We start from the raw sequence: 15,518 nt of genomic DNA, 5'->3' as shown, positions 1-15,518 counted from the left end.
TCCTGCAAAATCCTCCATCCTAGCATGTGACGCTCCTATCAAAATTGCAACAGACTGGTCAAGCAATGGCCTAACATAATCATACTCAAAGAATCATGCCTTCCAGTCACCACCATCACCGTCCTTTGGTATGAAGTTCCTATCATGTGATATTCATGCCACACAAGTGGCCGAACCACCATCTTCAACGAGAGAGAATCTAACCATTGCTGCATAGATGTTACATGGACTTTAGTAAGGCATTTGATAAGGTACCCCATAGTAGACTGATGAAGAAGGTGAAGTTGCATGGAGTCCAGGGTGTTCTAGCTAGGTAGATAGAGAACTGGTTGGGCAACAGGTAACAGAGAGTAATATTGGAAGGGAGCTTTTCAAAATGGAGACCCACACAGATCTGTGCTGGGACCACTGTTGCTTGTGATATACATAAATGATTAGCAAATTTCCAGATGACACTAAGATTGGTGGAGCAGCAAATAGTGAAGGGGACTGTCAGAGAATACAGCAGAATATAGATAGATTGGAGAGTTGGGCAGAGAAATGGCAGATGGAGTTCAATCTGGACAAATGCAAGGTGATGCATTTTGGAAGCTGCAATTCAAGAGTGAACTATACAGTAAATGGAAAAGGCCTTGGAAAAATTGATGTACAGAGAGATCTGGGTGTTCAGGTCTATTGTTCCCTGAAGGTGGCAACACAGATCAGTAGAGTGGTCAAGAAGGCATATGGCATGCTTTCCTTCATCAGATGAAGTACTGAGTACAAGAGTTGGCAGGTCATGTTACAGTTGTGTCAGAGTTTTGTTCAGTCACATTTGGAATACTGCATACAGTTCTGGTCACCAAAAGGATGTGGATGCTTTGGAGAGGGTGCAGAGGAGGTTCACCAGGACGTTGCCTGGTATGGAGGGTGCTAGCTAAAAGGAGAGGTTGAGTAGATCAGGATTATTTTCATTGGAAAGAAGGAGGTTGAGGGGGTCCTGACTGAGGCCTACAAAATCATGAGAGGTGTAGACAAAGAGGACAGCAAGAAAATTTTTCCAGAGTGGAGGACTCAATTACTAGGAGTCACGAGTTCAAAGTGAGAGGGGAAAGTTTTGGGGAGATATTCATGGAAAGTTCTTCACGCAGAGGGTGGTGGGTGTCTGGAATGGGTTGCTAGCTGAGATGCTGGGGCAGGAACGATCATGTCACTTGAGATGTACCTAGACAGATGCATGAATGGCCTGGGAGCAAAGGGATGTAGATCCTTAGAAAATAGCCGGCAGTTTTAGATGGAGGATCTGGATCGGTGCAGGGTTGGCCGGGCAAAGGGCCTGTTCCTGCGCTGTAAGGTTCTTTGTTTTTTGCTTGATATTCAATGGGATTACCATTGCGGAAACCCTGCCACACTTCAACTATCAATATTATGGGATTTACCATTGAACAGAATCTAAACTAGACTCACCAAATGAATAATATAAATAACAAAGCAGGTGTGAGGTTAGGAGACCTGCAGCAAGTAACACACCTCCTGCCTCTCCCAAGCCTGTTACCATCTTCAAGACAGAAGTCAGGAGAGTGATGAAATATTCCCCATAGCACTCAAGAAGTTTGACATTATGCAGGATAAGGCAGCCCAGTTAATTGGCATCACATCCACAAATATTCACTCCCACCACCATTGACACTCAGTCGCAACAGAGTAAACCATCTACAAGATGCACTGCAGAAATTCACAAAGGCTCCTTACACAGCATTTTCAAAGTCTCACCTATGATTATCTAGGGGGATAAGGGCAGCAGAATGGTGAGATTGCTCTGGGCCATCTTGATGTAGCTTTCAGCGGATTAATAGAGACATAAAAGTCACAGTTTTGTACATTCAGTGCAGTTTCATAAGATAGCTCCTTCTGAACAATAGGAAATGTGCAGATCACCCAGGGTGCTTAAAGCATGCTAGTCCACCTGACCATGCACAATGGCTAGGTTGTCTTTGGGGAGGTTGAAGGAGAACATTTCTAATGGAGCCTTGGCATGGTGGTGGCACCTCATTAACTCCTAGAACTTGCCATCCATCCCCTTGTGTGTGTGGCAGTGGCATTTATGCAGAATGCCAAGACATGCAGCCCTCATGCAGTGATTGTTGGCTTATGCTGAAGGGGCAGTTTCTTGATAGCATTTGTCTCCCTTGCTGCATTTCTTCCCACAAACCTGGGAGATGATGAGCTGGCAATTAGGCAAAATAGTATTTTGGCTCCATGAATTCAAGAGATTGGATTGTGATGACCTGAGCACTGTTGATTTCAAAACATTTATCAGTCAGTTCAGATATTAGAACACACCATTATCCTGGATGGCCCACAGTCCATTCATTGGTTTCTGATTAATAGGAGCCCATTTAGTTAGCCAAAATATGCAGGTTGGAATTCCAACCCCAAACAGAAATTCCTCCCACCCTGCCTGCAACCATTTTGACTTCAACAGAGTTTTGCACAATCAGTTTCAGATTCACCACCCTTGTTGTACTGTTCAAGGATAAACTGCTACCCCTGAGAACCACTATCTCCTCCCATTATCACCAATTCACCATCCATGTTGTCCCTATGACCCTCCAACTCTTTGACCTTATTGTGCCAATCACTGTCACCACTCGTGTCTCCACACCTTCCCCAAAGCTCCTCAACAGCTCCCTCTGCTGCATCAGACACTCCCCCCACCCCCAACACCGAGTCCTAGATATGACTGGCCTCGGGATGGACGACATCCATAACTGACCCCTCTCCAGCCTGGAAAGACTGCAGATCCTCACCCCTTATAGACTGTGGAGCCCAGCAACTCCAGACTGACCTCAAGTGCTCAAATGTAAAATGATTCCAAAAGCAAAAGATCAAGCTGTAAAATGATCGCATAAGTTCTGTTACAAAACAACAATGACATGATGCAAAACCTTAAATTAACTTGAAAATACCTCACAAAGATAACACACAGCTTCAACACGCAGTACAAACTTCCTTAATCAGTACTCCAATTACATAACCCCAGTGACTAGTTGATGTGGATACATTCCAATGTGGTCATATGAAATAGAATGGAAAGAAGGTGATGCTAAAGTATGGCAACAAAAAGCCATGCAGCACAATCAGAAAGTGCTACCAGGTTTAAGTTTTAAAATGTTGTAGGTATCAAATGTTGCATTTGAGCATTCATTTTGAACTCTGCAGCTTCATTCAACAAATGCTTTTGATCCTTCCAGGCACCGATCATCCACAGGAGTGGGCGTTCTGGAGAATGGCTGGTAGACAACCACCTGAGACAAGCAAAACCAGCCCTGTGTAAGGAGATCAAGAGAAACTTTGAAGCAGGAAGTAGTTTCTCGATTCAAAGCACAGAGGAACACCCAGCTGTCAGAGAAAAGCTTTTCTCCATAAATAATTAATCACCACACAAACATTCAAGGAGCAAACAAATCACTGACTCTTGATTTTCTTAATCAAAACTGCAACTGAAGGGCACCTCAATCACATTTCGAGCTCAGTTGTCCTTAGCAACAAATGCAATCACCATTTCCGACATCAACAGGAACCAAATTACTTTTTAATCTCTCAAGTTTCATGGAATTACAATTACTTATTGTAAAATGTAACTACGTTTACAAAGTATACCATAATTAAAATCATTGATATTGTTCTCTAAATTGTCAGAGGAGCTACATTCAGTTGTCACTTCAATCCAAGGCATCATCTGTCAACTAAAGCTGACATAAATAAATTCCTGTAGTACTATTTAAAATCACAGAGTCATGGAGATGTACAGCACGGAAACAGACCCTTCAGTCCAACTCGTCCATGTCAACCAGATACCCAACCTAATCTAGTGCCATTTACCAGCCCTTGGCCCATTTCCTTCTAAAACCTTCCCATTCATATGCCCATCCAGATGCCTTTTAAATGCTGTACTTGTACCAGCCACCACCACTTCCTCTGGCAGCTCATTCCATACATGCACCATCCTCTGTGTGAAAACATTGCCCCTTAGGTCCCTTTTCTATCTTTCCCCTCTTACCCTAAACCTATGCCCTTTAGTTCTGGACTCCCCCACCGCAGGGAAAAGACCTTGCCTCTTTATCCTATCCATACCTTCATGATTTTATAAACCTCTATAAGGTCACCCCTCAGACTCCGATACTCCAGGGAAAACAATCTCAGCTTATTCAGTCTTTCCCTATAGCTCATATCCTCCAACCCTGGCAACATCCTTGTAAATCTTTTCTGAACAAAATCCTTCCGATAGGATGGAGACCAGAATTGCATGCCATATTCCAAAAGCGGCCTAGCCAATGCCCTGTATAGCTGCAACATTGGGCGGCACAGTGGCTAGCACTGCTGCCTCACAGTGCCAGAGACCCGGGTTCAATTCCCACCTCAGGCAACTGTCTGTGTGGAGTTTGCACATTCTCCCCGTGTCTGCGTGGGTTTCCTCTGGGTGGTCCGGTTTCCTCTCACAGTCCAAAGATGTGCAGGTTAGGTGAATTGGCCATTCTAAATTGCCCACAGTGTTAGGTGAAGGGGTAAATGTAGGGGAACGGGTCTGGGTGGGTTGCTCTTCGGAAAGTCGGTGTGGACTTGTTGGCCTGTTTCCACACTGTAAGTAATCTAATCTAAAAACATGACCTCCCAACTCCTATACTCAACGCTCTGACCAATAAAGGAAAACATACCAAACGCCTACCTCACTATCCTATCTACCTGCAACTTTACTGGAGATTTCTTATGATAGCTTGGCTACGATTCCTTCCTCAACCAGTATCAGCAAAATGATCCTCTAGTTTTCTGCCACGATAATGATCAGAATTCAAGGTTAATCAATTGGTTGCAAAGTGCTTCACAACATCGTGAGCATCATAATGAGGTTCCACAGAAATCCAAGTTTCTACTTTTACCAATTTATTACGATTTTAAAAATTACTTTCATTAATTCACATAAAATTCCAAAGATTTAAAGAAATCAATTAGCTTCTCGTAGCTTGGAAGCAAGAGATTTCTCCATAATATTCATTACTCCATTCACGAAGTCAGCCAAATATGACTATATAGCAAAACAGAGTCCCACTTGTTACAATAAGTAACATTTAGAGAAACTATTCTCTACCAAGTGATCAAACATTAATGTGAATGATTGAGTCTAGGTATGGTAATTCAGGCTAAATAAGCTGGCAAGTTTTATTAAGACATGCAATCAGACACTTGACACATCATCCATACGGCAATGACTTCCTCACATTAACCGGAAAGCAACTATATTACACATTATCCGACTGGATGATTCAGACCATCAGTTATACCAATTTCAACATCCTTGCAAACTGACTAAACATTAAAAATAGCACATCTCATTTTTGTTTTCTTTACAGTTGTTCAGTCACACAGATCTTGAATATTACAGGAAAAGAAGAATTTGTTGAAAATTTTCAACTTGCACACATCAGGATAAATACAAGAATACAAATTTCAAACCATCATATCAATTTGTATGACTGAAGAAAAAGGTACTCAGTGACTTGGGTAGTCTACAGTTCTCCATTGCTCTCTCCATGGGAAAGGCTTGATCAATCACATTTGATTTGCCAATCATTCAGCACTTCTCAGTGAAACACCATCCAATCTGGATTGGTGTCTCCACTGTTGTCTTAGTATTGGATGTTTTAGTATTGGATTGTCTATGCATATAAGCTCAGGCCAGACCAAAAAGCATTTCTTCGAATGCTATTTATTTACACTATATGCATAGGGATCCTGCAGCAGACATCGCCATCCTAAAATTCTTTAGTTCCAACATCCTGGCAGAGTCTGGCTCATATGACTCTGGTGTCACTGTTCCCTCACAGCGTATCTCAGAGACTAAATTGCATATTCCTTAAACACAATCTCTACAAACAATACCTCACAAATCTCTTCCTTGGTCTTTCTAACAGCACTTTGATACTCTTTGTTGCAGAGGGTTTTTTTTTAACTCCTTCAGCCTGTCTTCACAGCTCTGTTTTTTTATTTAAAAATTGCTCCTTTTATACAAGATGTCATTGTTTGCAGAAAGCATGTTGTTCATATTTTCCCTTATAAAGACTTCAAGGGAACAAACATTCTATGTCATTTTCATCAAAACTCTGTTCAACTTCTACAACATTGTTATCCTCTGGTCTGATCTCAGCTCACCCTGTTGCTGAATCATTGATTCATGCTTTTGTTGGCTCCAGGCTCAACTTTTCTCATATTCTCTTGGTTAGTATGCAACCCTCCAATCTTCACATCGGGCTGAATTTGTCAACCAGGTGGCACCATGGTGTTCTTTGCCCAGTTAAGTTAATGGATTATCTTATTACAGGCACAGAGATATCATCCCCAAACATAACCTCCTTCTGGAGAAATAGCTAAATATTCAATGCCAGATCTTGATTTTGAATATGGGCTGAAAATGTGTTGCTGGTTAAAGAGCAGCAGGTCAGGCAGCATCCAAGGAACAGGAAATTCGACGTTGCGGGCATAAGGCCTTCATCAGGGCTTCCTGATGAAGGGCTTATGCCCAAAAGGTCGAATTTCCTGTTCCTTGGATGCTGCCTGACCTGCTGCGCTTTAACCAGCAACACATTTTCAGCTCTGATCTCCAGCATCTGCAGACCTCACTTTTTCCTCTTGATTTTGAATATATCTTTGCACAATCTGATGTAAGTGCAGCAAATTCCTGAGGAGACAGCTCATCCTACTCTGACCAATGTTACTTTCATTTGGATTTAACTGCATATTTACCTCAACACAGTTATGTTTATCTTATGGAAATTTGCTACAGGTATAGTTGCTCTGCATTATGGAAAATAGAGAATGACATCAACAATATCATAATACATGTCACTGCAGAGCAATGGCAACAATTCAGTCAAACAGAATAAGGTGAGGTGGAAAATAAAGTCATGCTTCCAGATCAGGTACCAACAACGAATGCATAATATGACTATGTTCTCTGCGATGAAATCTGCTATTTTTGCTCATTTTTCTGTACTGAGTAAGCCAGCAATCCACGGCCAGTAACATCCATAGAGCAGACAGTTCTAAAGTTGCTGGTTGGCAACATCCAATTCTGCCTGACAATAGAGTGGGGGCATACTGCAAAATTTTAAATAAGACCATTAGATATAGAGCAGAATTAGGCCATTCAGCCCATTTGAATTTGCTCTGCCATTCGATCATGGCTGATATGATTTTCAACCCCATTCTCCTGCCTTATTTCCGTAACCCTTGATTCCCTTACCAATCAAGAACCTAAATGTCTCTGTCTTAAATATATTCAATGACTTGGTCTCCACAGCATGGTGCAGCACGAAGTTGCAGAGATTAACTACTCTCTGGCTCAAGAAATTCCTCATCTCAATTCTAAAGGGTGGTCCCTTCACTCTGAGGATGGAGCCCCCTCCAAATTCAGCACATCCTTCATCAGATACGAGGTCCAAACTCACAATATTCCAAAGGTGGCATGACCAAAGCCTTTTATACCATCTGCTGTACATTTTTGCTCATGTACTTCAGCTCTCTTGAAATGAAAGAAAACTTTGCATTTACCCTCTAAACTGCCAACTTGAACCTGCAAGTTAACCTCAAGAACCAGGCTTCCCAAATCCCTTTGCTTCAGATTTATTAAGCCTTTTCCCGTTTAGAAAATAGACTCTGCCTCTACTCTTCCACCAAAGTGCATAATCTCACATTTTCCCATATTGTATTCCATCTGCCACGTCTTTGCCCAAGTCCAAGGAGCATTCCCATTTCCTCAATGCTCCTAGTCCCTCCGCATATCTTTGAGCCATCTACAACCCAAGCAACAATTCCCTCAGTTCCTTCACCTGGGTTGCTAACGTATAACATGAAGAGTTGTGGTCCCAACACAGACCCTTGAGTACCTCCACTAGCCATTGACTGCCATTCTGAAAAAGAACCCTTTATCCCTACTCTTTGCCATCTGCTAGTCAGCCAACCCTCCATCCATGCCCGTACCTTTCTCCAAACACCATATGCTCTTATCTTATTTAGCAGATTCCTGAGCAGCATCTTGTCAAACGCCTTCTGAAAGTCCAAACAGATCACGTTCACTGACTCTCTTTTGAAAAATCTGCTCATCATCTCTTCAATGAATTGTAATAGATTTGCCAGGCATTACCTCTGATGAAGCTATGCTGACTCAGTCCTATTTAACCATGCAATTCCAAATACTTCACAGTCTCATCCTTCAAAATGAACTGTAAAATCTTACCAATGTGAAGTCAGACTAACTGGCACATAGTTTCCTGTCTTCTCCTCCCTTCATCAATGGATGTGTTACATTAGCCATTTTCCAGTCCTCTGCGAATCTCCTTGACACCAGTGATTACTGAAATCACCACCAATACCTCTACAATCTTCTCACCTATATTTTTTAGAACTTGAGTTATAGTCCATCTTGTCCTGGTGATTTATCCATGTTCAGACCTTTCGGCTTCCCCAGCACCTTTTCCTTAGTGATAACCACTCGACTCCTCTTTGCCCGTGACTCTCTTGAAGTTCTACTATGGCTATTACTGTGAAAGCTGATGCAAAGTTCATGCACCATTTCTTTGTTCTGTGTGGTAAGGATTCAGGGAACCCTTAGACCAGTTGCATAACATTCATTCGTGAGAGCTTACAGAAGTCCTGAAGGTTATAGGAGCTCAAATAAAACCATGTGCCATTAATAATTTAGTACAGTTGAGAGGAGTTGCAAATGCTCCCAAGTTATATTTGCAGCATGCATGTCAGCATGATTCAATCTCAATGAAAAACCAGTAGGTGGAAACTTGGTAAAGGTAGATGTCTGTAAGGAGATGGAGCTTTGCTTCTGAATGATTATTGGAATGCAGTTTTAGAGCTTAGGATAGCATAGACCCAGGAAACACAGGTGATTATCCAAAACAGGAGAATTTGTTGAGGCTGTCTATGATGGAACAATTCATAGTAATTGGGCCTCCAGAAAAATTTTACAAGAACAGTAAAATTGCATTGATAGAGTTTCAAGGCCAGATCAGCAGGTGAAGAATGAAAAACTCTTATGAGGTTTAATGAGATTTGCCATATCGTGAACATTGTTCAGGAATTGTTTAGAATTACATAGAATCTATCTAGGTCACATTTATTATTTGATATGCACTGCAGATTGTTTATTCACATTTTATTACTTCTGTGAACGGCATGTTAATTGTGGGTGTCAGAGTAAAAGTTGCACATGAATTATTGATTGTATGACTGTTCTAACAGGTAAAGTTTATTGTTGTTTGTTCAAAACTGTGGAATTTTATAGCTTTACTCTCTATGTAAATCCCCTGGAAATCAAACATAGCCTTTGTAAAAAGGATTACCATGCCACCAGACTAACTTCTATTTATTTTTAATCAACCTATTCAGAGATACTATTGTGCACAAGAGTAGGTGGAACTTAAACCTAGGCCTCCTGGCTCTGAGGTAGTGACACTAACACAGCACCACAAGGGCCCCCAGACTAACCTCTATGCTACGACCTTAGAATGAGCCGTCGGCAATTCTTATCCAAAATTCTCCACTGTGCAAATTACACCAGGAACCAATTTAAAGTTATCAGTTGGGCTTGCAGTGGGATGCAGTGAGTGTGTTAGATACTATACAATAACACATAAAATCCTGCTTTATATAGACAAAGAAATTCCAACATACGTTATGCTATTTCATTGGGAGAAAATAAATTACCAATCCCTGCTACAATCCTATGGCAACACCCTGATCAATCAGTTTCTCCCTGTTGTGAAGTCTGATCCCAAAAAAATGGACTGGTTCACCAGCCAATGTGTGAAACATGATGCTTCATTCACTCAATGTTCAAAGTACACAAAAATCAAATGCAATGTGACTTAATAGAGACATACAAGATAATCAGAGGGTTAGATAGGGTGGACAGGGAGATCCTTTCCCCAAGTATGGGGACGGCAAACACGAGGGGACACAACTTTAAAGTGAGGGGAGATGGGTATAAGATAGATGTCAGAGGTAGTTTCTTTACTCAGAGAGTAGTAAGGGTATGGAATGCTTTGCCTGCATCAGTAGTAGATTCGCCAAGTTTAAGTGCATTTAAGTCGTCATTGGACAGGCATATGGATGTACATGGAATAGTGTAGGTGGGATGGGCTTCAGATTAGTGTAACAGGGCGGCACAACATCGAGGGCCGAAGGGCTTATACTGCGCTGTAATGTTCTGTGGTCTTTGTCCTCTGGTATAAGGGATTCTAAGCAAAAGGATAACTTAAAGTTTTTTTTGAAGAACCCTTCCAAAAATTAAAATTGCAAATGATTTTTCTTTCAAACTGTGCTTGTGAAAAGCTCTGAAATTGTTTATGTCATACAGATTGAGAGAACAACTAGTACTGGATATGCATAGAATGTCTATGTTTTTGATATAATTGTTCATTTACACACAGAATAATCACATGGCTCTCTCCTCCTGACCTGGAAACGTAGTCTTCTACGGTGACCTATATACATCACCGACATTTCTTTCTTTAGCTTTCTCTTTTACAGCTTACCAAGGATCCTTCCAAATCTGGGACCTCCATCATGATGTAACAGATGCATGGAGGTACTGCTCTCTGTAGTTCCACTCCAAGGTTGACATCTCTCTGACCTGGCTTGATTTCCTTTGAACACAAAGCAGTCTATTGAACAGCAGCCCATCCATCATTGAAACATTGTAGTTTACAATGTGTACTTAAAAGCAGATTGAAATACAGCATTTCACCAGGGCTTTTTCAATGACAGCTCCCAAATGTGCTATGGCCACCACCCAGGACACGCAGTAGGGGCATGGGCACTCCATAATCACCAAGTCATATACTAGTCTGTCTTGTAACATATCTTGGCCTTTTCACAGTGTCTAGGTAAAAATGTTGGAATTCCTCACTAAAAAATGTAGTAGGGCTGTCACCATGAACCAATTCAAAAATGAATGCCACCACCACTTTCTCAAATGAAGATCACCATGGATGATACATGCCATCTGTTCCCACATACAAAAAATGATAAAAGGATCAGGAAAACAAACAACTTCTCAACAGTCTTTGAAGCACAAGAATGTGAATGAGTTATAGAAAGAGGCGGCAAGTTTTATTTTAATTGAATTAACTTTTGGAAAATATTCAAAAATTCTGGAAATTGAAGCCTACTTATATTTGTGTCAACAGCAGGAGCAGAGGTGATAATTCATTTGGAGGTCTTGCAGGATTGTTGCAAAAAAGCTTGTAATTAATGTGTTGACATAGGCATATCACATTATAAAATGGTGAGAGCTTTATTTAATGAGAGCTTCAAAGATACTACTCAGGAGTGGGAAGGAAGTGATGGTGTAGCTGCATGATAAGGATGTCTTGGGATTTTGACGGCACTGGGGTTGAAATGTGATAAAGTATTTGCTCCCTGCTGGATCCCTGGCATCCGTTTTCCGAGAACAAAAATGGATGAAACAGGCCTGATAGCACAACAGGGTCAAGAATAACAACTTGGGTTTGTACCTTCAAGCCATCTCTATTCTGCACATTTGTATGTTTATCACACAATTATCCCACTTTTTGTACAAATAAAATGATAAACGTTTAAATTTCAGAAGTCACACTGGCATTAAGAAAAGATCTTTGCGTGTCTCAGTTTCACACTTTCAGCAGGTGAAGAAAAGTTTTACAAAAGTATGTGTAAACCTGCACAAATTAATCATCAGTTTCTAATCTTTTCAAAAGTACACATAAAGGAGAAAAACAAGCAGAATTTGGTTTCATTTTAAAAACAAATATGTTTACAATTCACCGATTAACAAATGCTCTCACAACCGAATCATTACTTGTGGTTTTGTTTGAAATGAGGGCTGTTACACACAGAGTTCTTCAGTTTTTTTAAAAATACAGAGGAACCTTAATTATCTGGCATTTGATTATCTGAATTTCGATGATCTGGACAAGATCGCAAGGTCCTGATGCCTGGCTAAACTGTGTTATCTGGCACTCGATTATCTGAACATTTGATTATCCCCGCCTATATCATTCAGATAATCGAGGTTCCTCTGTATAATAAAGTCCAAATTTTACTTGATTAAAGTTGTTGAAGTTTCTCCCTTAGATATTTTTTAAAAATTAGCAGAGAAGAATTGCAGGTTGCTCAGAAGAAACATCTCAGCATTGGGCGTGACCCAGTAGTACTGATGTAGTGGACTGAAAAATGATAAAGGCAACACCCCTATTCAAGAAGGCAGAGAAACAGAAATCAGAAACCAAGAGATCAGTTAACTTATCAAGTAATTGAGAAAATGTTAAAATAAAGGAAGTAGCAGCACAACATTTTGAAAAATAAGCAGGGTCAACATGGTTTTGTGAAAGGGAAACGGTATTTGACAAATATATTAGTGTTCTTTGAGGATGTAACATACAAGCTGGATCGAGTTACCAGGAGAAGTTTTGTCCTTGCTTCCCGAAAAGCATTTAATAAGCTGCAACATAAAAGATTATTACACAAGACAGTAGCTCTTGTGGTCGGAATTATATATTGATAGAGAATTGGCTAAACAACAGGGAAGAGAACCATGATAAATGGGTCAGTCCAAACTTGGCAAACCAACTAGAGGAGTAACACAGTGATCGGTGCTGTGGTCTCAACTATCTGTGATCTACTGATGATTTGGATGAAGGAACGAACTGACCTGTCGGAAAGTTTGCAAACAAAAGAAAAATAAAAAGGAAAGATGGTTGTGAAGATGAAACAAAGACACTGTAAAGGAATATAAATGAGTTATCAGTGGGACAAAAAAATGACAGATGAAGTATAATGTAGGGAAATGTGAGAACAGTCACTTTGGCAAGAAATGACCTACAAATAGAGAGAAACTACAGAATATGCAGTAAAGAATCGTACGTTAGGAAACAATATATTAAGCAATACAGTAAGCAATGAAGGTGAACGGAATGTTGACTTTTCTTGCTAGGTGGATACAATGTACAAAGGTGCCTTACTACATCTGAACAGGATACTAGTGAAACCATATTTGCACTAGAATGTACAAAGGTGCCTTACTACATCTGAACAGGATACTAGTGAGACCATATTTGCACTAGAGACAGTTGAGAGAATATTGACTACACTGATTCCTGGGACTAAGGGATTATCTTTTAAGGTCAAGCAAATTGGCACTTTATTCATTAGAGTTTGGAAAATGAGAGGTGATCTTGTTGAAACAAAATCCTGAACTGAGCTGGAGATGGTAGATGCTGAGAGGATGTTCCACCCAAAAAGTAGGGGACAGAGTTTAAAAATGAGCTCATAAATAAGTCATTACGACTTAGACAGGGAGAAATTTTGTCTTTATAGAGTCGTTAATATTTCAAAATCTCTTTCAAAAGCAGTGGCATCTTGAGCACTGAATGCATTCAAGGCTGAATTAGGCAGATTTCTCATCCACAAAGGCATCAAGGATTGTGGACATGAAGGCAGAAAAGAGGAGATAAGGCAATAACTACAACCTTACTGAATTATGAAACAGGCTCGAGTGGGTGCATGGCACACTCCTGTTCCTTTATCTTATGATTTAATCAAAAAACACATTTAAGACTGCAAGATCTACATTCTGATCACACAGCTATAGGTCTGCAATAATATTCAACCTACAATAAGAACAGCCAACAGAAGAACTAAGTAGGTCTGACAGTATCTGAGGAGAAAAGAATAAGAGTTAACATTTCAGGTCTACAGGCTTTCATCATAACTAATATTCCAAGGCACGCTTTTGAGAAAATAAAAGTAGATAATTCAAGAAAAAGCCGATAACTATTATTGTAAAGTGTGTGATCTTAATTTTGTTCAAAACACAATTTTAGACATTTCAATGACAGGGAAAAAAACTAACTTCAAAAGAGATTCAATGGTACATTTTTATTGTAGATTTTCAACAAGATTCAACGTTTTCATCAATTTTCAGTTGTTTGTACCAAGTGCAAAAATTTCTAAAATGTCAAATTGAATGATGAGGTGCTTTACTGGATCAGAGAGGTGCTTTACTCAAGAGAGCTTTACTGGATCAAAGTCTAAGGACAGATAATTCAAATGGCAAGTGATCAGAAGCTCAAGGTTACACCCCTGCACTGAACAAAAGCATTCAACAAATATTACAACTGAATGTTTCACATAAAGTACTATCTATGGCCCTGGGCAGGCAGAAGGGATGAGGTGTAAGTGTTTCATTTCCTCTACCTACGCATGATGGTGACATGGAAAGGGTAAACAATTTTGAGGATGATGGATTCCATTCTGGCACTGGGTTGGAATGGGGACTCATACCTTTTGAATGCTACAAGAGGGCTGACAAGGTTCTCCACCATTTCTTTGCATCTTTCCTTCCTCCCAGAACCTTGTCTTCATCTTCAATCCAACCAGCCTCCACAAACAACAGATCACCTCACTTGGAGTGTAACAGCAATGCTGAGCACATCTTACCTCTGTGAACCATGTTTTTCTTTTGACCTGCTCATTTGTCCTGAACTATTATCCCTATTTAGGGCACTCCTTCCATTCAACACGATCACAAAATTTACCCTTCGGTTCTATCCTTCCCTTTCCTTGTCTTTTGTTTGCTTGAAGTAAGTTACATCAATAACTTTTTCCAGTTCTGACATTTGCAGACTCGAAAGATTAATTATGTTTCTTGCTCCATTATTGCCAAGTAGCATGCATTATTTTCAATGTTATACTGTAAGCTAGTGTTTATTTTTGAACAAGCATGTATTCAAATTTTCTTCAATATCAGATTGCTTTCACACTTTGAAATCAAAAGATTCAACAGCTATTATGCAGCTGAGTTTTCTTTTGTATGGTCTAGATGGAGGGTGTGACTTCTGACAATGTGATCAAACACTGTCAAACACTGAACAATTGCAATGTCCACAAAAAATTAATAAAACAAACTCCTTAAAGTGAGTTACAAATTGGATATTCTTGAAAAGTTACTGATTCAAAGCACCGAGGTATTTGCTTGCTGGTATTTTTTCATGAAAAGAGATTAAATCAGGCGTTCTACTGCTGGTCTCTCATTGTTCATACGAACAAGAATAGGCCATTCAGTCCCTTTAGCTTTCCTCCATTCAATAAGATCATGGCTGATCTATGGCCTCACTCCATATAATTGTCTTTCCGTATATCCCTCAACAGCTATGCGTGACAAAACTTATCTCAGGTTTAAAATTAACAATCGATTTAGTATCAATTGCCACTTGTGAAAGAGAATTCCAAACATCTACCACTCTTTCCAATGTAAGAAGTTCTCCCTAACATTTCTAAAACATGCTCAGGCTTTAATTTTTAGACCACACACCCAGTTCTCGAATCCCTAACCAGCAGGAACAACTTCATTGTCTACCCTGTCTTTTCAGGTTAATATCTGGACGACTTCCCTCTGATCACCCCTTAACCTTTTAAGTAATAGAGAAAAC

Source organism: Hemiscyllium ocellatum, chromosome 8 (genome assembly GCF_020745735.1).
Source record: "Hemiscyllium ocellatum isolate sHemOce1 chromosome 8, sHemOce1.pat.X.cur, whole genome shotgun sequence".
NCBI classification, from domain to species: domain Eukaryota; kingdom Metazoa; phylum Chordata; class Chondrichthyes; order Orectolobiformes; family Hemiscylliidae; genus Hemiscyllium; species Hemiscyllium ocellatum.
Note: the sequence above shows the minus strand (reverse complement) of the source record.